This window comes from Melanerpes formicivorus, unplaced genomic scaffold, assembly GCF_026170545.1.
Source record: "Melanerpes formicivorus ecotype bairdi unplaced genomic scaffold, bMelFor1.0.p_v2 SCAF_6, whole genome shotgun sequence".
Lineage (NCBI taxonomy): Eukaryota > Metazoa > Chordata > Aves > Piciformes > Picidae > Melanerpes > Melanerpes formicivorus.
Genome location: NW_027142358.1, coordinates 13,937,065 through 13,961,027, shown reverse-complemented (window position 1 = coordinate 13,961,027; position 23,963 = coordinate 13,937,065). Strand labels below are relative to the sequence as shown.

Genomic DNA, 23,963 nt, shown 5'->3' with positions numbered 1-23,963 from the left:
CATATCAGATGTATTGCCTCCCATTTTCACTCGCTTTTATGATTTTCTTTCATTACATCTGCTGAATTTAGCTTGGAAGAGCTAAAATAAGTACATCTTAAGTCATTATAAAAATTGTTTCAGGTTTAGATCTGCCATAACTTGTCTAACAACCCACACATACTCCTTGTTTCTCTGAATCAATGTACTTAGCTTCAACAACTTCAAAACAATAACATACGATCCCCCCCATCACATTTTTTTTCCTTCTGCTCCTGCTCTTCTCAAACTCTGTACTGGTCCAATATAAATATTATTATAGGCTAACAGTTGATCTACTTTAAACACCTTTTCTTACCCTGACAGCTTAGCACCAGCATCACTCGCTGCATACACAAGGTATTATGACTACGGTGAAATTCAACATCATTAATCACAACTGATCATAATGTTGTGATTTACTTTGCCTATTATGAGCACTTTCAGAAAATCCATTGACATTAAGTAAACAGTTTACTTTTTAAGATAATCATGAAGAACTCTCCAGTTTCATTAACTCATTTTAATAAACAAGATTTGGGCAAAATAAAACACCAAAACAATGAGATTAGCATCTTCTTCTGAATATACTTCGCTAGTATACCTTCTCACAAAAGAATTAGAAAATTAGAATTACAATTAGAAAAGCCTTTTATTTAGAAGGTTTTATTAAAAAGACACAATGCTTGCCAACCAAAGCTTCCAAAATATACCAAGGAAAAACAAATAAATGCTATTGTTGCCAGGTCACAATATGTGGAGACATATTTTAACAAAAATCCAGAAATATTCAGCTATGTTGGATTTTCAGTCGTTACACTGAATTATTCCCTAAACAAACTGTGATAGCCCTTTTACTTCTTTCCCAGAACTGCTGCCTCTCCATTATCTACTTTATCATATGAGTACTTATGCTCCAGTTGGTCTCTAAATAAATCATCCTCCCGCAAGTAAGAGAAACTAGTTCCATTCTTAAATTATGAAATTTAGATCAATTTTCTGGTACTTTAAATCAATGTAACTAATGGTCCGATTTCAAATCAATTTGATGCATGTAATTTACAATAAGCATGCACGTCCTTCCTCTGAAAGGCTAACAAATGAATTTTACAACGACCTCACCATGATTCCCATAGGAATTTAAATCAAGCACACTCAGCTACAACTTCTTTAAGAAGAAAAAAAAAAAACCCCAAACAAAAACAAAACCCAGCACAAAACACATGCCTTCACCTCCAAACCCCTTTGAAACTTAATGCACAAACAGTACATATGAAGAGCTTTGACCTTTTATCACAGTGAGCCATCCCCTCTCATTCACAGAATTCTGTCCCTTCTGTCAAGCTTGGTCTGTTGACAATTTGATACATGCTGGTACTTCTTCCAGAAGTTTAGGAATGTAACTGATCTCTCTCTATCTCACTCAGTGACACAATAACAATACACACCAGAAACTCAAGCTCACCACTCAAAATATGGTAGACACACACAAAAAATAAAGCCATTTAGGCCTGAAGAATAGAGTAGTGCAATGTTTTAAATCCTGTACACTAGAGAAGCATGCTTCAGTTCAGATACCGAAGTCCAACTTCTAAACAGAAGTCACAGAACCAAGCTCCAAGTTACAGGTTATCAATACATGGAATTTGAAGATAAATTGATAGGCCTTCAAAAAAGCTAAACAGAAAACTATAGCTCAAAGAGGATAGAACACGAATCATCTATCAGCCTTCTCCTGCCTCCTTCTCTTGTAACTCAGCACTTTTCCTCATGTATGTCGAGAGTTCAGAGAACAGAGAACTTTTGAATTTCTTTCTTTTGCTACTCACACCAGCAATTTTTCCCACATTCCAGTGCTACTTACTATTTGTGAATTTTGTTTTACTTTATTGATTTTGCAAGTAGGCATGACAATTACTTTGAAATCTAAGCAGTGCAAATGGAAGTACAAATGATACGAAAACACAACCCCAAAACAAAACAACAAAGCAACCCTGCAGCAATATTGAAGTCAATAAAACCAGTTTTTGCTATTGCTGCCATGGCACACAAGCCTGAAATCTCTATTGCACGTGCTGTTTCTAAAAATATGTTCTGCAAAGGTAGTTCTTTTTCAGTAGCCTTAGTGATAGGTAGCCTTGTCCCCCTAATGTTAAAGGCAGCACAACATCACTAAATGGCCAAAACTGAAATATTAAACAACACATGGATATATGCACCATTTGAATTGAATGTATTTTAGTACTGCCAGAAGCACAGCACAGTTTGTCTCAAACCCTGCTGCACTAGCACTACCTCCAACAAGTCTATGAGACATAAGTGTAAGTAAGTTATTGTTTGTGTTAGAACAGAACTAATCCTGAAATAAATCAACTTCCCACTGCTTCCAGCAGTAATAGCACTTGATGTTAGTAGTACCAAGGCCTAGTATGCAGATCAAGATCACTGCTAAATCTTGTGTATGTTGATGGTGCAGATGGTTGCACCTGCAGGGAGCAGGGGACAGTTCAGGTGCCCCTAAACTGATGACAGAGTATTCCACTCAACGCAAATCATTCTCTGCATAGAAGTGAGGGATCATGAGGGTCAAGCTCTCTCCTTCAACAGCTAGTATCCAAGGAGGACTCTTCCAGTTTTGCCCTTCATCCCAATCCGTATTTTCCCAAATGCAGTTCCAAAATCCAGCTCCTAAATCTGGTTCCCATCTGCATCTGAGTCCAGTCTAAGACTTCCACAATGCCTTAGCAACAGCATTAATGATGACAATAACATAATTGTCACCAAGGGTGTTGGGTTCCATATTTGTTTTATATATATTTTATTTTATTCCTATTATTTTTCTCTTAAGCTGTTTTATTTTTTATTTTTCCAGTCCATAAGTGTCTCTCCCTTATTCCTTTACTCTTGGGGAGAGAACTGAATAGAGAGCGTCTGTCACCTGTTCAGTGGCCAGCCCAGCCCTAACTTCCTCCAATCTACCTTTGAGGCTAAAAGTAGCACTTAGCTTGAAATACACAAAGGGGAGCAACCATTACACTACTACTTCAGACTCTGTTTTATCAAGAGCAAACCCTTTGTAAAATCTTAGCTGCATGGAATCATGCCTAAATAAACAAGCAAACAATTATTGCTAGCACTAAGTACGTGCATTCAATCCAGTTCTGACTGTTCTCTTATCTTTAAATCTCACATCAGTGCTTGCTCTTTTCCAGTAATAGTGGTGCACTCTTCCCTATGTCATTTATTCTTCAAAGAAGATAAAGGCTTGCTATATACATTTACCACTATGACCTCGGCAGTAGCAGTCCCATATTTGAAAAGTTTAACAACGTCATCATAACTATGCAGATAACTCAATGGATAGTGCATTGCCCTAGAAAGCTCTACATCAAAAAATAATTTCAAGCTCATATAAACAGAGCAAATGACAAAAGCAGATGTATATCTCATTTTATGAGTAGGCATGCACTGTACAAATAGTTCAGCACATTGGTCACACTAGCTCTTGCCTACTTTCATAGCTTGAGCTCATAGCAGCTGAGACAGACAAGGTATACACCTGGAGAAAGCTTTAGCTTTTGTTTAGCCCAAAAATAATGCGGCTCGTGCTGGCAGATCACCCTACAATGAGAAGACAAGTGTCACAAGCAGGGACAGTTGGAAGATTCAACCCAAAAGTAGTGGAAATTCAAACTAGACACTAATACAAATGCAACTATGGCACACATTAGTTCAATTTGCCCAGATAGCATCTATATTATCTAAGTGTCTTTTCTTCAAAGGCTAACTCCCTTCTCTGTTCTTTGAGATATATATAACATCCATCCTACCAACTACTATTCCTGTATGTAAATCCTGCGAATCCATTTAAGCACCCTTCATTTATGTATTAACACTAACTGGCCTAGATAACCTACACTCTACTTACACCAAAAAAGTGGCATTCACATGAATAGTGTTCCAGAGCTGTAGTGATCAACTGCATTACAGGCAGCGTTATAGCTCAACACAACCACAGTATTACTCTGTTCTCCCAAAAACAGAGTCTTGCCTTTCCAAAGTATACAGGCGAGATACAGATACATCAGGGACTGGTCCCAAGGTACATTACTTGGAGTAAAATTGCCCCTCTGCCAGCACCAGAAAGGGTTAAGCTAACAGAACTTTGCATCCTGAGGCCAAACCTAATATAATGTCATTCCAAATCTACATTTGCATGATGAAAAAGCAGAAAGAAAAAGAAAGTCCATAAAGTGAGAACTTCTCTCTCCTAAGAGAAGCTGAAACATTGAGTGTAATTTGGAAAGCAGTGGATACACAACTGGGCTAACAGAAATTCACATATCAATATATATGGCACACTAAATATAGTAATTTTAGATTGTCGAGATATAATAGTTAATAATGCAAAAATTTATTCAAGATAAACATCAGGTTGAAGTCCATGCTTAACAGGATCCAATGTTCTTCACCAGGATCAAAGTTCATCCAACTGAACAAAGTTGTTTTAAGTAATGCCAAGCATTCAGAGACAAGTCATGACATCATATGAGGAATTTACATACCATGTTACCCTCTCATCGTGGCTTTCAGGTTTAATGAAAAATTTAACATCTGCACATGCTTTCCCCTGCCCCAGTTTATTAAGGATTTAACAAGGAAAAATTATTTGTTTCATAATCATTGAGATACCGCTTGCAGGATTTCCATTCCTTCATCCAACCAGCTTACCAATTTCAGCATGCTTCATTTTGGATCAGTTGGCATGTCTTATGTTCCCAAACTGGTTTCATCTTGGTTTGCTTTTCTTTTATGCTAAAAACCACCCTCTAACACACTGCATTTTCTCCCCACCAATATATTTGTAGGCTGTTGTCAAGTCTGGGACAACACCTCTAACGCTGAAGTTTTTACACCAGAAGAGAAGAATGGTGTATGAGGCAAGCTGTTTCTGGCAGAACTCCAAGTTTTTCACACTCCTCTTCTACTTGTTCATGTCTCTCCCCACACTGAAAGGCAGAGCTCCCACACACAGGAGTCAGTCATAGCATGACAAAAATGGGACAACTCCAACACCCCATCTTTCAGACAGTGCAACAACAAGGTAACAAATGAAAGCCATCTTACACATTTAACTCAACTGTGATAATGGGAATAGGAGAAATAAAAAAGCCCCAAGATACATTAAAAAAGAGAGAACAGCAGTAAAAAAGAGCAGAAGTATAAAAGGGGCCAGTTTTCCATCGTCTTAAAATTTATCAAGAATTCTTACTCCTACAAGATAGAGTTTGAAATGAATTGGACAAGGGACAAAATATTCAGAAGATTCATGAATCTACACTGATAAGATACTCAACAGATAGTATCTCTATCAAACAAAGCTGGATGCTCTGAAACAATATCCGTTTCATGAAATCTATCACAACCACTGCACATTATAAAATTAAAAAAGACATATGCTACTACTACATTTTGGCTGTTGAACACCCTATCTATATTCACAATCACACTGACTAAAACATGAGTTTGTGATGCGTTACCTCATTACAGCCAGAAAAAGAATCTCTAGTAATAAGAATTTAAGTGAGACAGACCTATGACACACTGAACATGAGACTTCCACATGGGAATCTAGCTAGGATTTGATATTTCTTCAAACAAGAAATACTTCTGCTTAGCTAATACATACAGAAGCCACAGGGTATAGTAGCAATCATGTAGTAGAACACAATCTCTCTTTCACATGCAGTCCTGATAATCAAGAAAAATCCTGAAAACCCAAGCTGTAGCTAGAATCATGTACCTAGCTACAGTTATTCATAAATTTCATTCTGATTACTGAAACTTTTTGTATGGACCCTTCATTTTTGGGTCTATCATGTAACAGGGGATTTTATTTCGGTTGTTAAGTGACAGATTTTATAATGATCCTACAACAAGATGTGAAAAAAAGTATAATCAATGAAGTAATAAATCAAATTGTATTAGTAACTCACACAGACATGACTACACAGAAGGCTTCCCACTTTTGCAGAATCGCAGAACATTAGAGGTTGGAAGAAACCTCCAGAGATCACCTAGTCCAACCCCCCTGCCAAAGCAGGATCACCTAGGATAGTCGACACAGGAATGCGTCCAGGTGGGTTTTGAAAGTTTCCAGAGAAGGAGACTCCACAACCTCCCTGGGCAGCCTGTTCCAGTGCTCCATCAGCCTCACCGTAAAGAAGTGTCTCCTCGTGTTGAGGTGAAATCTTCTGTGTTCAAGCTTCTTGTACCCATTGTTCCTTGTCTTATTATTGCTCACTGCTGAAAAGAGATTGGCCCCCTCCAATTGACACCCACCCTTCAGTTATTTATACACATTGATCAGATTCCCTCTCAGTCTTCTGAAGACTAAACAGCCCCAGGTCTCTCAGTCTCTCTTCATAGGGGAGATACTCAAGTCCCCTAATCATCCTCATGGCTCTCTGTTGGAGACTTCAATTACAAGATCACAGGTTCTTGCAGGTATTTAATCTTGTAGATGATCTCAGTTTGTCCAATGGAGATTAATACAAAGAAGAATGCAAAGGTTTATGCACATTTTTAATTCCTGAAACACATCCTGTTCAGGTATTCAAAGACAAAGAAATAAATACACCTAACACTAAAAGGCAGTCACCCATCTTACATCACCATGTCTTTAGATGAAATAAGACTAGCGTTAATTAAGATTTTTTTTTCTTACTTTTAAGCATTTTAAATATTTTTGAGTGCCAAGGGATTTTAAGAAACTTAAGTGGAGAGAGTGGAAATTTGAAGGAAAACCCAACAAAACACACAACAAAACAGCAAATAAAACAAAACCCAAGACAAACCAAACAAAAAACAACACAAGTAGAAATCTCCAGTATATTTAGCTATCCCCTTGCTCATACCAAGTGGAAAGAGTTACATACTCTATTTGAAATATTTAAACATTTCTACCAGCTGCTGTGCAGAGAATTGAGTAATAACACAGGGGATTTTCACTAGAATTAAATCTCTTCATCTTCTCAACCCTCAGTGCAAGAGAAATGGATACATTAATTCATAATCCTTTTACATTACTCTTTTGACTTACTTAGGCTAACACTTCTGCTCGCTTTTCAACTTCTACCACCCACAACATACCTACACATAGACAGCCTGATTCGAGTAAGTACATCCCATAGCTTCAGCCCAACAGACACTTCAAGTATAAGATCAATAACACTTATCACTGCTGTAAAAACCCTCACAGAACGCTCCACAGTATGCAGGCCAATTTCCCATCAAACTGCTGCACTGCAGCTTCCAGCAGGGATTCCCTGCACCTTCTCTTGCTCCTCACCTGGCACCAAGGATTTCCAGTTAGACCCCATGTCCCCAGGCCTTTGAAGAGTCTTCAGGATTTATGAGAGTTTGTCTGCCCTTCTGGCCACCTCCTCACAGTTTAACAACATCCTGCCTCATGCCAATCTCTGTTCTTGAGCAGGACTCCAGGAAGAGAATTGAGAGGATCTGATCAATGTCTATAAATAACTGAAGGGTAGGTGTCAATTGGAGGGGGCCAATCTCTTTTCAGCAGTGAGCAATAATAAGACAAGGAACAACGGGTACAAGCTTGAACATAGAAGATTTCACCTCAACATGAGGAGAAACTTCATTACAGTGAGGCTTATGGAGCCCTGGAACAGGCTGCCCAGGGAGGTTATGGAGTCTCCTTCTCTGGAAACTTTCAAAACCCACCTGGATGCATTCCTGTGTGGACTACCCTCGGTGATTCTGCTTTGGCAGGGGGGTTGGACTAGATGACCTTTCAAGGTTCCTTCCAACCTCTAGTGTACTGTGATACTGTAAGTGACTTCTCTCAGAGAATTCAAGATCCACAGCATTGCTTTATGAATATATACTTACTGTTATCACATAAAATTTAAGCTGCTATCAGCAATGCTTGTGCTAGATAGAGGCAACAACTGCAACAGCAAGTAAAATAAACACAGGAAGAGGTAATGGGTTGAGATAGAAAGGAGAAAAATACCATTCAGCATATGAAAGAATTGCACTGAAAGAAACAGACTGAAATCTACACCTGTTAGAACAGAGACTTTGGACCAGGTTGTCTGACAGCTTACAAAAATTACAAAGACAGCTACTTTTAGTTTAGAAACATATAAATAATAATGTGGAAAGTCCAGGACAGACATAGCATAAACAAACTAAGGCCTTTCAGGTGCAGATGAAATATGCAAGTGATTTCTTATTGAAATAAATAATGATCATACACAACAAGGAGTCTCTTGAAAAATATACTTGCTTAATGTAAACTGCTTTTGATCAGAGAAATAATGAGATCTGGTTTCTTAAGAAAGTATATTCTACAGTTGCTACACAAATAGCCATAATTCTCCTACCATATTCCTTAAGTCGCACTGCAATACCCTCTCACCCTCCTCTTCTCCCACCTCCTCCAACCTACCTGGTAAAAAGGGGGGTCCTGATGATTTGGCATTCCCTGTATCATGGCTGACTCGGTACCCATAGGGTGTCCCAGCCAACTAGGCAAGAGGCTGCTAGTAACGTCTCAGTTCTACCCTCTTCTTCCATGGGACTCTTTTCTTTGTCAGGCCCCTAACTTGCCTGAAACCTGAAATAACTTGTTATCCAAGACCTTATTACTGCCTTGTCAAATATAGCTATGATATTGCCCACTGAGCTTTGGAACTACTAGAAGACAGATCCAGGATAGCTCAGTTGGTAAGAGAGGCGACAAATACACAAGATGGTGTCTTGCAAATCTCAGTTTCTTCTTAAATCAGTACTGTCAGCAGCAATAGTTTTCTTTGGGTCTAGAGATACTGTTTCCCTTCCTCTACTTTCCCAGGCCTCTTTAAAAAAAAATTACACCAAATGCTCAGACAGATGAAAAAAAAGGGTGACCAAGCACAAAAGAAGCAATTTTTAGCCAGCTTATAGGAAAATTGGAGCACATTCCAATTGTTCACAGCATATTCAAAGATAAATTTCAGAAGTTTCTAAAGCCATTTTAACTCTCAAGTCTCTAGCTTATCAAACTGCAATCTTTAGAAGGCGGCACACCTTTTCAAGTACTTATTTACTCCTTGAAATGCAAATTCATAAGAATTCACTTCCTCCCCCCTCAAAAAAACATGAAGGGCTTTCAAAAGCTGATTTACTTTCTCATTCCTAGGAGGTAATGCAGTCCATTTGCATAAAATAGTCAAAACTTCCCTTTTTTGGTAATGTAATAGATAGCTAACCATGTAACCCCTGCCGTTTTAAAAGACAGTCCCCTTGTTAGGAAACTGCTCAAAGTGACAATTCCAGTAACTCAGCACCTCTTCCTGGATAATTAGATGTATTATGAATATGCAGATTTCACAGAGCCAATTGGCTCAAATACATCCCATTCTTCAAGAACATCACTTGCCACCAAACCAACTGTATTATCAAGCTCTGCAGCCTTTCATCCAAACTTGTATTGAACATTCAGCTGCAAAGCTCAAACAGATCACGCTGGGTAGAATTACCTTTGCCCAACTTTTGCGAAGGTACAGGTAGTGGATGCTTATTTTCCCACTGGTACTGTGATCTGGATACAGAGGATTTTCTTGCAGTAGATCTTTACAAAATCTTTGGGGATGACAGGGGTGGAGATTTCATCCAGTTCACATTATCACAGAATGCAGGTCAAACGACATAACAATAGCACCACCCAGTGGCAATATTATCTCTTGAAAAAGTTTGTCACTTGCATTAATTGCAGTGATCCTGCTGGAACAACTGTAAACCAGCTAAATTGGGTTATTTCCACCTCTAATCACAAGGGGTTTTGAGCAACTAATGTCGCAAGAACATAAGGCTCTTGGAGGCAAGGCTGAAAAAAGCATATGCAAGTAATTGTGGAAAATCAATACTGAATGTCAAGTATCAAATGTGAGAAACTGCAACTTCTAATATTGACAAGATCTGTAAAGCAAATTTATCCCAGTGCTGAAATCCTACCAATACATTCTCTGAAGGTAGAAAATGTGGTTTGTTTTTTTTTTTTTTTCCCTGAACTAGGAAGCTCCTTATAGCTTTTTAGGTAGAAACTTCAGTGGCTTCTCAGTACATACTTTAAAAAAACAAAACAAAAAACCCCAAACAAAACCCAAAACTAACCAAACAAAAGAACAAGCAAACAAAATCACACAAAATAAAATTAAATAAAACTCCAGGACACTCCTCCTAAAAAAAAAACCCAACCAACAACAAAATGCAACAAAAATAAACAAAACCAACTAACACAGGCACACAACCCCAGCCACTCTGTGGTTTTAGGCTTGCTCATTCCTCCTCCTTTTTCTTTAAAAATCAAATTCAGTTAAATTTCTCCTTCATATTCATTTGGTTGATGTCCTAGCTCCTCAGAAAAGATAATGCTTCATATTTCTGGCTATCAGATTGGTGACCTCTACTCATGGTAAGCACTTCTGGCAGAACCAAAAGACAATTTTAAAAGACTGTTGTACAGCAGTTGCCATCTGCAATAACTAATATGATGAGAATAGATATAAAAGAAGGAACTGGTGTTTAAGATACTTACAGGGTGTTTTTCTCAGAGGCACAGTTTAGTAGTTCAACATCCAATACTCGACACAGACGTATCTTTCCAATTTAGAAAAGGCATTCAAATTATATCACCAACTAATGTATATATTTGGACAACTATGATGGAACAATTTTTCTGTCCTTCATGTGCAGTTGAATGTTCACACACGGATAGGTTTCAGAAAGCTACTGTTTCAAAACATTCCTAACACTGCTGCTGGGATTATAAAACAAAACTTCCCCCTGTCGCTCCCCCTTTCCCCAAGAATTTAGAAATCTGTGCAAGACTGTAGCAACAGAAGGGATTATTTACTGTTGCACCCAGACACACTTCACTGTCACTAAATGCTAGAAATGTTAGCTCAAGAGTTCACCTACTTCAGAAAAGTTACTGAAGTGAGTTCAGAAGCAAGCTAGAGTAATCCATCTCAGCCTTCACCAAATCTGGAAGATAACTTATCACTGCAGTCTAAAAGCACAGTGTTAAGTACTGCAGTTGCATATCTTGTCTAAGTATTTACTTTCAACTTACAGGACTCAACACATTTTTGCACTTAATGTCACAAAATACTTTTTTCAATACAACGGAAGGCTGTCTTCCTGTTTCGGATAGTCCAATACAGATCCTGCTGACCTACATTTAGGATAAGCAGAACAAGAATCACAGAATCAGCCAGGTTGGAAAAGTCCTGAGAGATCATCAAATCCAACGCATTACCTAATACCTAACACCACCTGACAACTAAACCATGGCTCCAAGTGCCACATCCAATCTATTTTTGAACACCTCCAGGGACAGTGACTCCAACACCTTGCTGGGCAGCACATTCCAATGGCAAATAACTCTCTGTGAAGAACTTTCTCCTCACCTTGAGCCTAAACTTCCCCTGAGACTGTGTCCTCTCATTCTGTCAGTGGTTGCCTGGGAGAAGAGACCAGACCCCACCTGGCTACAACCTCCCTTCAGGTAGCTGTAAAGAGCAATAAGGTCTCCCCTGAGCCTCCTCCTCTCCAGGCTAAACAACCCCAGCTCCCTCAACCTCTCCTCATAGGACTTGTGCTTAAGACCTCTCATCAGCCTCACTGCCCTTCTCTGGACACATACAAGTATTTCAATGCCCTTCTTAAATTGAGAAGCCCAGAACTGGACACAGTACTCAAGGTGTGGCCTAACCAGTGCTGAGTACAGGGGCACACAGCTGTCTCATGTTCAGCCTACTGTCAACCAGTACCCCCAGGTCCCTTTCTGCCTGGCTGCTCTCCAGCCACTCTGTCCCCAGCCTGTAGCACCGCATGGAGTTGTTGTGGCCAAAGTGCAGAACCTGGCACTTTGACTTGTTAAATGCCATCCTGTTGGATTCTGCCCATTTGTCCAATCTGTCAAGGTCCCTCTGCAGAGTCCTCCTACCCTCTAACAGATTGACCCCTGCCCCCAGCTTAGAGTCCACCATTAGTTTGCAGAGGACAACATCTCCTCATCCAGATCATCAATAAAGACATTGAAAAGGATGGGGTCACCACAAGTGACTGTCCTCCAAGTGGATGTGGCACCATTCACTACTACTCTCTGGGCTCAGCCATCCAGCCAGTTCCTAACCCAGCAGAGTGTGCACCTGTCCAAGCCACAGGCTGACAGCTTGTCCAGGAGTTTGCTAGGGGAACAGGTATATATTCAGTTTTAAGCAGATATTAGAAATCAATGACTAAAATTAATTAGTACCCTTAGATTCTCACTCTAGTTCTGTTGCTACTCCCCTCACAACCACAACCAGCTACAACAGTTAAAGAGATAAGGCCAAGCCAGGATGCATGCAATGGAGGCAGAGTGCTTAAGATATTTAACTGGCACAGAGAGTTTATCTTCATCACCTCCCGCATGTTCCTGCACCAGTCTGAATAATGTATACTGGTTTCAACGGCTCAGCAGAGACACTGGCAGCTGCAGCTGCACCAGCTGACTCATGTGACCACGAGGTATCACTGAACCCCTTGCAGCAGCTGCACTCCATCTGTGATCCCTGGTTTGGGGACAGAAGCTGCAATGTGTGTCAGCTGCTGTTTCCACTTCGTGTAAAGCAAGGTCATCTGATCATGCAGCTAGCACAGTATTAGAGCAAGAGGCCTCCTTCAGAACAAGCAGATGGCCTGGTGGTTAAGGCCTGCAGCTTCTCAATCTGCAGCAAGTTTCCCATGCAATTAGGAGCCACCTACCTTCCCTGTTTGCTTTGGCCACGAATCCATAAAATTACACTCTTATCAAACAGAAAGCTACAAGAACAAACTCATGTAAATGTCTGAGACGCTCATATACAATGATTAGTAAGTTATACAAACATGTAGATCAGAAGATACTTCCTGGCAAGTCTTCAATGCTATTCATGATCAGTAAGAAGGCAAATCAGCTCTATATTAAAACACAAAGTAACCATGTGTAAAACCACATATCCACACTGGACATACCACATATCTGCACTGGACATACTTACTTATACTGCTACACAGCAGCTTCTGGATGTCCTGATTAAATCAGACAGTGAACTTTTAGCAGTGTGATGGAAGACGTAACTTAAATGTCTTAAATCTCAGTATTTTCCTCATGCTACTGGCTACTCTGCCTCCTCTACAGTTTTGCCTGTAAGGGTGGGTAGGTGCACAGAACCTTAACCCAGCAAATGCACACGGCCTTGTCCTGCCAATCCTGCACTGCTGTGGCTCCCCAGTTTAGAACCATTGCCTTTTTCCCCCCATCTCACTCCTATGCCACTTCATGCTCTTCACAGTGTATTTGATGCATGGGAAACTTGGATAATAAAGCAGAATCGCCAGATTTTGTATTGTGATTTCTGGCAACAGCAAGGTTGATCCACAAAACCTACTTCAGATGTACAAAGGATTGTTCTGCATAAATAAATTACATACAATTTTGATCAATTCAGTCTGAAAGTGATTATAAACTGCCTTCAACTCACAGTCTCCTGTTTACCAAGAGGCAAAGAAGAATTATCCAATCCCAAAACCAACACACACTTGCAGCCATTCCAAATGAGCAATTTTCAATTCTCTGAAGCCATACTATAAATTTAAGTCACAAAGAAACACTTGTAGAAATTCTACAAGGAATCCGGTTTCATTGTTGGTTTATGTAGTGTATTCAGAGGACTTCTGAGAGTCCATTATGTGAATTGTTTCAAGTGTCTTCTTTCTTTTCCTGAATTCATTCATTCATGTGTGGGAAGTCCATCATATCTGAATGGGGGTTAAGTAGTAATTCAGTTACTCTCGTATGACATAATAGATGCTGTAGATTTCAAGCTGATTTTCATCAGTCTTGTTTCTTCATTAATCTCCATTTTAATAACTAAATGTTAATCCTAAGACATCAATCAGCATCTCCAAAATGACAAAAAAATTAAAAAAATAAATAGTTATGATTCCAATAGTATTTCCCAGAATACTGCACTCTGTCAGCTTTGAGTTTAATGTGTTTTAATTTGATGCTTTAGGAATTCCATACTACATACAGGAAGGCCACAGCTGGAAGTGGGTTTGGCAACACACTTCATAAGGTACCTAAAACAACTGGAGGGAGGCCAGAGGAAAGCAGTGAAATTTGGAAGAAGCTCAGATGATGCAAGCTGTAGGAAGAGATGTATCCTGCAATGCCCAGTCTACACACGAGGAGAAAAGGACAGAATGGAACACAAAAATAAAATCAATAGGAAGGGATTAATCTCCACATCAGCAGAGAATAGGACAGCTAATAGAACTGAACTGAATTCAAAATTACTTAAAAGGTACATTTAGCATGGGGGAGGGGGAACTTCTCAGGGGAATGAAGAAGCACACCAATAAAATTTATGTAGTAAGATTGCACTGTCTCCACATGACATCTTACTATTTCAAAGACTTTCAGAGGAGGCTACAGAAAGCTCTGTCAGGAACGTCAGAGATGCATCTCTAGCTGGATTAGGGGAATGAAACTAAATCATTTCCTGAGGTTTCCTTCTAAACTTCTGTGAACAGAAAGGCAATAAATGGACAGCTACTGAAGTATTTTCACATAAGCCATTTAATCTGCTCTGACAGAAGACAGCTTCCTTTAAAATAGCACAATCCACTATACTGAGCATTAATTGGTACTCTTGGGGGTTAAGATTAACCCAGAAAAAAACTGAATAGGCAACAGAGACTTACCTACTCATTCAGTTGCTGATAAACTGTACAGCTGCTCTTCCCCCCCCCCCCCCGAGAGCTTACCTTTGTAAATGACAATATTTTTGAAACTAAATTAGTGAACAGTGATGTTGCATTAGCAGCCTTGGAAATTGAATACCTGATGTGACCACGCCTTTTTTACAATAGTGCAACAAGCAAGACATGAGTTGAATTTCTCAGGCAATTCAGTTTAAAACAGTCTCACTGATAAAGGTTTTAAATGAGAAAACTCAAGTCCCAGCACAGGAAAACTACGTACAATGTTATTCACTGAAAAGCACAAAATGTCCAAGAACAGGACTACATCAGAGAACAGCTCATTATCTGATTATTTAGGGGAAGTGGTGCCGTTATAACCTGACTATGACTCTTACAGAATTAGGACAAAGTAATGTTCCATACTTTATGCATTTAAACAGAACAAATACACCACCCAGGGGCCAGTAAGCAGTACATTTTATTTTTAAAATTCCAAGAGTTCACAAAAGCCTGAAGCTATTAAAAAATAACGTGAAGATTCAGTTACAGCATGTCTTCGGTTACACTCCATTTTTTATTAAAATGCAAAAATATTGAAAGGTTGTGTTCTCTGTCTACTCTTAAGGCTATAAAAAAAAAAGTACAAACTAAATAATGAATAGTTCCACTTTCTTTCTGCACAGGATAGCTTTTAGTTAATCATATTAACAGCATGTGTAAATGATTTCAAAGTGTCACAACCACATCATGCCAGTGACAAAACAAACAACTCCAAAAATACTGAGTTTAGGGAAGAGATAACTGAAGTATCGTTCTGGGCTTTACAACTTTGCCTACTATAATAGAGTATGTTAACACAGTAATCTGAGTACTGAATACATTTGTGGTCTGCTTTGCTTGCCGTACTCTGGTGCACCTTATTTCATGCTCAAACTGTGCGTGCACATGACACAACAAAATACACATTATTTATTTTTGTTGTTTCTATATAGTCTCTATGAAAGTAGCACACCTCTTCATCTTAAGTTTAGAAGTATTTAAACAAGACAACAACAGTACACCGTCAAGTAGTTTGAAGTGCTTTTTTAAAAGCTTTAGACATCTCACATCTTTAAGTCTGATTAAATACCATAAAGCTAGCTACTACATAAAGCATCACCTTGTGGCAATATCAGCATTGACTGCACCTCTGTTTTCTAGAGCTTTCAAACATTGCCACAATTTCAACAGCTTTGCTGTGTTATTTCATTATAATCCAAACAAAGGCAGAATTTAAAATAGAACTGCCAAAAGAAGGTTTTTCTGAAACTTCTCCTCACATATTACATTTATGAAAACAAAGACATTACTGCAATTTCATAAAATATTCAGGCAGGTACTAACTTTTCTTCTGAATCTAGTGCTGTCTCCAGCGGACTGTGAGCCAAATACAACAAGATACGCTGCAAGAGCTGCATAAAATTAATTACTCTAACATCTCAGAACTACACCACAGCAACACCTTCATTTACACTCCCTAAGAGATACTAAGACAGAATATCTTTCAAGTCAGTAAAAAGACTGATCAGTAATTCCTGAATTTTACAAAAATCTCAAGTTCAGTGCTACCATGTTTAGCACAAAAATAATATTCTAAAGACCAATTCTGTCCAATTCTAATAAGTACATATTGAAACAAATCCCAAAAGGACAAGAGGGTGCAATTAGGTAGGCTTACCACGAAGCAGCAAGCTGAAACCCCTTACAGGAGTTCAGAATATTTGAACCTTCCAGGTCCAGGCATTGGATTTAGAGCTGTGGCCAACCTGCTCAGTCTATGCTTAAGCATGATTGCAATAGCAAAAATCTACTTCCTTGCTTTAAATAAAGTATGTAAAGTACATACTAAGTAACAGCAATTATTATCAGAAACAGCAATAGAGTAACTCATCTCATTAGCTCACTACATGGAAGAGCCAAGCAGGTCCGTGTCAATCCACCTACACCTGAAAATATTTTCAGAGTATAATAAATAATGATGAAAGATCAATTTAATTCAATAGCCAATACTGTGAGAGCTCCTGAAAGCTCTAAAATCTCATCTAGAATTAGTTCAGAATATCACAAAATCTCTTTCCTTTGGAGGATCTTTTAATATCTCTGCTGTACCACTTACAATGTGGTAGTGATAAACAAAATAGATGACACGGGTACTTAAAAAACATCTCCTGAAAGTAAGAGAAGAAAAATTCATGCGTGAGATTAAATCACGTAAGAGCAAGATTAAAGAAGAACAATGAATGTGACACTAGGAACTTCAGTAACTTGATTTAAACAAATTATGTTTCAGTTCTCTAGGACCTGTTTTTAGACCTTTCAGTGTGGATTCTCATATGTCATGCACACACAATATTCTAGATTCTCCACTAGCTTTCACATTCAACCTTTACTCTCCCCTGCAGCTGTTCTCCTTCCTACTGCCATGGAAATGTTGTGTCACACAAGTCTCAGATAAGCAGCTCAGGCTACAAAAACAAGCTTCCCAGAGGAACATAAGCTTTATTCTTATCTAATCTTTCATTTTGAAATATAAGCAGCTGTATAGACTGCCTCCTACAAAGAAAGAAAAAGCATTTCTGCTGTAATTTAGATTCCTAACTTTTGGAAATTTAATGCAGGATTTTCTGTTACCAGAAATTTTATGAGATGATTTATGTAACACTAATTTGCATTATTGGTGTTGTATTCTAAAGAACTTGGGGGAGTGGGGTGGGGGTTGTGAGCAAGCAGAGAACTGTAGGGAAAAATAGAAGGAGGAATCTTGAATTGAATTTTTTATCTAATCATAAATCATTCCTTTTGCACACAAGACAAGCCTTTAAACACACAACATAAGTGATAAAACAGTTCTAGAGAAATCAATCTGCAATTTAAAATAGTTTCTACAGGGGGAGCCAGCAACTCAGGAAACAGGATTAACAAAATGCACTCCAGATCAGCACAGAGCTCTTCCCAGTTACCTATCCCTTTCATTACGTTTACATGTTTTTCAATATCCACAGTTCATCATCCAGATTCTTACTGCACAAAATTCACAAGTATTTACTGGAAGTTTAGGTAAAGAGTGCTTGGCTACACGTCATAGAACAATACGTGTCAGTATCCAATGATTTATATTTGCACTGGGAGAAGGTGGCAATTTCAAACAATGATCACTCTAAGTTGCTATTTATTAATTTTTACAAGTGTTTTAAATTTTTCAGCTTGTAGCAACATTAAAAGTATTAGACTTTGTAAAAGTGAATATCAGTGCCACAGCAGATGTAAATGTCCAACACCAGGAAATGGGCCAATATGATAGCTCAATCTGCAAAAATCAGTAGGAAATCTAAAGTAAAGCTGCACAAAGATCAGAACTGGTAAGCTTTCTCATGAAGCTGGACACCTTTTTACTGCCATAACAGTTTTCCATGAGTTCACTGCCAAATCACATTTCATATTACACATTAATCACCTTAAATGTAATTAAACTGAGTTATATAAAGTAACCCAATGGCTTTGTCAGACATCTGAGACAGGTTCATGCAACTCCACAACCTTACAAATCATCTAAGTTGTTCAGCACATATTGAGTAGGCTGACAAAAGATTTAAAGCTTAGTATTTCTGATCTCTTCCCCCCAAAACAACTTTCTCCCTTCCTTTTCAGGTTTTTTGTTTTGGTTTGGGTTTTGGGTTTTTTTTTGGGGATGGGGGGAGAGGAAACAGGGCAGATAAAGAGAGGTATTTTAGAGAGCCTAGACACCAACAGGACATCAAATCCTAAAAGCCACATTTACGGAAGGATCTTTGAAAGTGTTACTGAAGATAAGCTACACCCTCTAGTGGCAAAAAATACTGCAGCTGGGTTGCTTCCAAAAGCATTAGAGTTGCACCCCCTTACGTTCCCAGCATTTGTCTCACTGCATGTTGAGCCATCAATGAGGCCACTGCATAATAAATGAGTTTTGGGTTCAGATCCCTAGCTTTTGCACTTAAGTGCTGAGATAAATAGACATTTACACAAGGTAAAACCCCATATACAAGGAAACTCCACTACAACAGTCCTATAAAGAGGTTCAAATCCTTTTCACATCCCCTAGCTTCCTAACATACCCAGACTATTTCTAAATCCCTACAATGGATGTCTCTACTCTTTCCCAAGCATCACACAGGCACTCTGTAATCCCCTAACAGCCCTATTATGCCTCCAAGATTCACCCTTCCAGTACTCACTCCCATACATTTTGGTACTGCAAACCCAGACACAGGCAAGAAACACAGATGTTACACAATTCGAAACGGCACTCACACAAATAGCTATTCTGAAGCTTGAGTCCCTCTCTCCCTTGCTCAGTTGCACTATGAAGAAGTATTTACATAACAAGTACATAGTAAAGCATGAAATATCAGGTAATTTCTCTCAGCAAAGAATCCATCTACCTTCCCCTTCTGACTGCAATACATCAGACAGAAGAGAAAGGAAGCTTACACTTACCTTCTTCCTCTTTTTCTCCTCAGGGTCTTTATCACTGTAAAAAGGCACATTTTCAAAGTAAAGGTGGCCAGGGGGTACAAAATAGCTGCCATGTTTGCTTTCTCCTTCACCTACCTTCCAAAAAAAAGATTTAAGTGCTCCATCATGGCTAAAACTGGTTAAACAAAACAGTTTATAAAATTGTACAACCAACTGTCAGAATTGTATGAAAACAAGTGTCCAGAAACATTGCTTACGGACTCCGTGGTACCACTAAACTCCAAACAATGCTTTTAAGACTCACAATGAATATATTTGATTTGTCTATTCGTAACAACTAGTCAAGCTACCAGGATTTTGCTACAGCCCACATTTTAGTAAAAGAAAGTATTACTGAAAACACCCAACACCACTGTACACAGTGAAAATGGACTCTATACTGGGCACTGGGTAAAGAAATCAGTTGTTTCCACTTTAATATCAAGACAGTTTAGATTGCTCCCCATCACTTGCTGCAGGTAGCTTAGAATTATTCTCAAAAATCTCTGATGTGGAACCATAGTTTTGTTTTGGGGTTTGTGTTTGTTTTTTTTAAAGAAAGAACAAGAAACAACACAGCCTAGGCAACATGCATACACACGCACCTACACTTGGTTAATATGACCTTCAGTAAAGTCATACAGTCCAGTTCTAAGAACTAAAAATAGGAGCACCTCTTCTAAACGAGCTACACAAAGGCCAGCAGAAATACTTCCATTTTTCTCAGAATTTATGTGCTATTCTTAAAAGGGGGGGGAGGAATCTGCAACAGTAAGGCCTCACCAACCTTAGTATGTCTAAGTTTCCCCAGCAGTCTTACAGGATGAATGAGTTTTTTTCCTTCCATAAAGCATCAGTTGGGTTGGGGGAGTTAGGAAACATGCCCAGGGTATCTGTACAGCCACAAGCGCATGCTTACCTTTTAAAACACCTGTGCAAACTGAAGATCCCTCTGTTCACTGATCTTTGTTATTCTTGCTGCAGAATAACAAACCAGACTGAAAACAAATACAACTGTTTCTGATTCACTATGACATCAGCATGCTTGGCTTGATCATCAGTTAAAATGGTTTGAGCTAACTGCTAATTTTTCATGGAAGCAAGCTGGGGAGCTCATGGCTGAGCTGCAGAACAGTAACCTTCACCTTGTGTGCTTTCATTTCAGGAGCTGCTTGGGGCAGGTGGGGTAGATCACCAAGGTTGGAAGAAACCTCGAGGATCATTGAATCCAACCTGTCACCACAGACTTCATGACTAGACCATGGCACCAAGTGCCACGTCCAATCTCCTCTTGAACACCTCCAGGGATGGTGACTCCACCACCTCCCCAGGCAGACCATTCCAATGACTAATGACTCTCTCAGTGAAGAACTTTCTCCTCACTGCGAGCCTAAACTTCCCCTGGTGCAGCCTGAGACTGTGTCCTCTTGTTCTGGTACTGACTGCCTGAGAGAAGAGACCATCATCCACCTGTCTACAACCTCCCTTCAGGTAGTTGTAGCGAGCAGTAAGGTCACCCCTGAGTCTCCTCCTCTCCAGGCTAAGCAACCCCAGCTCCTTCAGTCTCTCCTCATAGGGCTTGTGTTCCAGACCCCTCACCAACTTTGTTGCTCTTCTCTGGACTTGTTCCAGCAAGTCAGCATCCTTCCTAAACTGAGGGGCTCAGAACTGGACACAGTACTCAAGGTGTGGCCTAACCAGTGCAGTGTACAGGGGCAGAATGACCTCCCTGCTCCTGCTGGCCATACTGTTCCTGATACAGGCCAGGTTGCCATTGGCCCTCTTGGCTGCCTGCAGAATCATGTTCTGCCTATCATCAACCGGCACCCCCAGGTCCCTCTCTGCCTGGCTGCTCTCCAGCCACTCTGACCCCAGCCTGTAGCACTGCATGGGGTTGTTGTGGCCAATGTGCAGAACCCGGCACTTGGATGTGTTAAATCTCATTCCGTTGGACTCTGCCCATCTGTCCAGCCTGTCCAGGTCCCTCTGCAGAGCCTCTCTACCCTCCAGCAGATCAACTCCTGTCCCCAGCTTGGTGTCGTCCACAAATTTACTGATGATGGACTCAATGCCCTCATCCAGATCATCAATAAAGATGTTAAAGAGCATGGGGCCCAGCACTGATCCTGTAGAACTTCAAGTTTATTGAATTTTCTTTATTTAAAAGGAGTCCAACCCTTCAATTTAAGAAGTGACTATGCTATAAATATGCCAGTAACTAATATGGAACACACTGAAAATAAAGAGCTCAAATGGGATTCTAGTGTGTTTAAATATCTTTAAATGCAACAGCTCAGATCAAAATGTTCAGTTTATTCAGTATCTATTGTGCAAACAAAGCTTGCGTACGCAGTACAACTTGACCTGTCCAAAATACAGATCTGTATGTTATTTAACTTCTGTTTAACCCCTCAACATGCTAGTCCTTTTAATACTTGCAGTTTATCTCTTTTTATATGGTCTAACATATTTAATGGGTTAATCACAATCATGCTGTCCAGAACTGTTCTGTCATTAGAGGAAGTGCTCAGTGTAAAACCACCATATTGATTGATCAAAGGCAACGGCTGTTGCCTGTCTTTTGTCTGACGTTCAAGCAGTTTGAATTTCATAAATACATTATGATGATGTACAAACCTAAACTGAATGTCTTTTTCCACTCTGAAAGAACATAGAAATATTATTTCACTAGTAGTTCAAACACTAAGGCACTTAGCAAGTTAGTTTGTTTGGGTTTTTTCCCCAAAGGAATTAAATCCTGATACTAGAATATATTTTCAGTGTTTGAAATCAGTATGACCTTACTGAGAAACATCCAAACTTTTGACATGGGAAAAGCTTGACATCTTAATCTGATACAGTCACCTCATTTTACACATAAAGTCATTTGGATGTACTATGAAATAATGCAAAAAATGCTAGTCCAGTAACAGAAACAGACAACTCTGTGCAAGAGCTTAAAGTCCAAAATGGGAGGGGAGGGAGGAATGTGTGTGTGAAGAGAAAAAAAGATTAAAAAAGTGGGTTTCTTATCTTTAAGCATGCATACATACACAAAAATGACCTAATTCCCCACTATCTTTATCTTGAAAGGAAGAAATACAAAAATAATACTAAAACTGTGTATCTTCTTTGGAAATACAAAATACTTAACTAGCCATCATGGACAAGACAGTGAATAACATTATGTAAGGGCTCACAAATGAAGCATTTTCCAAAGTCTTTTGTATCAACTAACTTCGTTAAAAACAACAAACCAGTTAAAAAATACAGATTGGAGGGGTAGCAAAGAGGACATTTACATTGAGTATTTTCCAGGTAGCTCATGGAGAAAGGTGAATGAGGCAAGAAGAAACCTGGAGTTCATGCACTGAATATAGTTCTTTAGCCAGTGGTATTAATGAGCAAGAATAAAAACAGCAGTAATAAGACAGACAATTACTTCACATAATTGAAAGCTTTAAGAACAAGAGAATTTTTTAACTACATTTTGAAACACAAAGCATTATAGAATTGGCTTTATGCAACCTGTATGCTTACATGTACAAATGAGCAGGAACGTTCCAGTTGTGCTTTCTTATATTTAGGGATTACTTTTCTACCATTTAATGTAGTAACACTGGATAGGACTAATTAGACATCAGAGAAAGCATACCATGTTCTGATAATTCCCCTCAACTTTTGAACTCTATACGTGCTTTGAGTATGTGTTCCAAAATCTGGGGGGAAAAAAACAAACCAACCCACACACAAAAAAACAACAAACACACACGTGAAAAAAAACCAACCCCAAAAGAACCTAAACACCACTAACGCCAACAACAGAAAAGGCACAAAACAACACAAAAATCACAAAAGAAAGAAACAAAACAACACACCAAAGAAAGGGAAGGTTAAAAAAAAAAAAAAGCACCCATAAGCCACACATATACCCCCTACAAAGGTTTCAAAACCAGACAGAAACTCAGAACTCCAATCCCCTATACCTAGACAATACCTACTGGTCATTTCAGTGTGCATTTCCAAACACACACATACATGCTTATGCACAGTACCCAGTATTTGCGTTCAACTCAGCTGTAGAGCTTTTGCATTTTAGGGCATAGTATCAAAATGAAAAATTAAGGTTATTTTTCCTGAGCATGCAAGACTATCTGAAAATTAGAATTCAATTTCAAGCTTCTTTGGTTTGGACAAGTCTTTAAATGAAGGAGCAAACTAATTAAATATGCAGTTATTGTGATGTTTGATTAAGCTTCCTAGAGATACTTCTGCCTAAAGACAAAAGAAAGGTTTATTCAATGCTGGATCATATTTTAGTTTTCAGGCTACAAACATCAGATAATCCAAAATAGGCATATAACTGACAGGGCACTGGTGGCTCTTAGCTACACTCCACACCACAACCCAATTATGTTGATGAGAACTTTCAAAAGTGGAAATGACCATGATACAACATAAGTACTCAAAATGAAATGAGTTAATTTTGAACCTGAAAAGAAACTAAACAAAAATAAAAGATTTTTGGTTTCATTTCTGTCAGACATAAACATAGAATCACAGAATTATAGAGTGGTCTGGGTTGGAAGGCACCTCCAAAGGTG

The 23,963-nt window shown here is 39.0% G+C and overlaps 1 protein-coding gene across 4 annotated transcripts in view; it reads right to left on the bottom strand.

Annotated features, from left to right (window-relative positions):
* Positions 1–23,963, bottom strand: part of ADK (adenosine kinase) — a 286,470-nt gene that overhangs the window by 228,586 nt on the left and 33,921 nt on the right. The window lies entirely within an intron of this gene.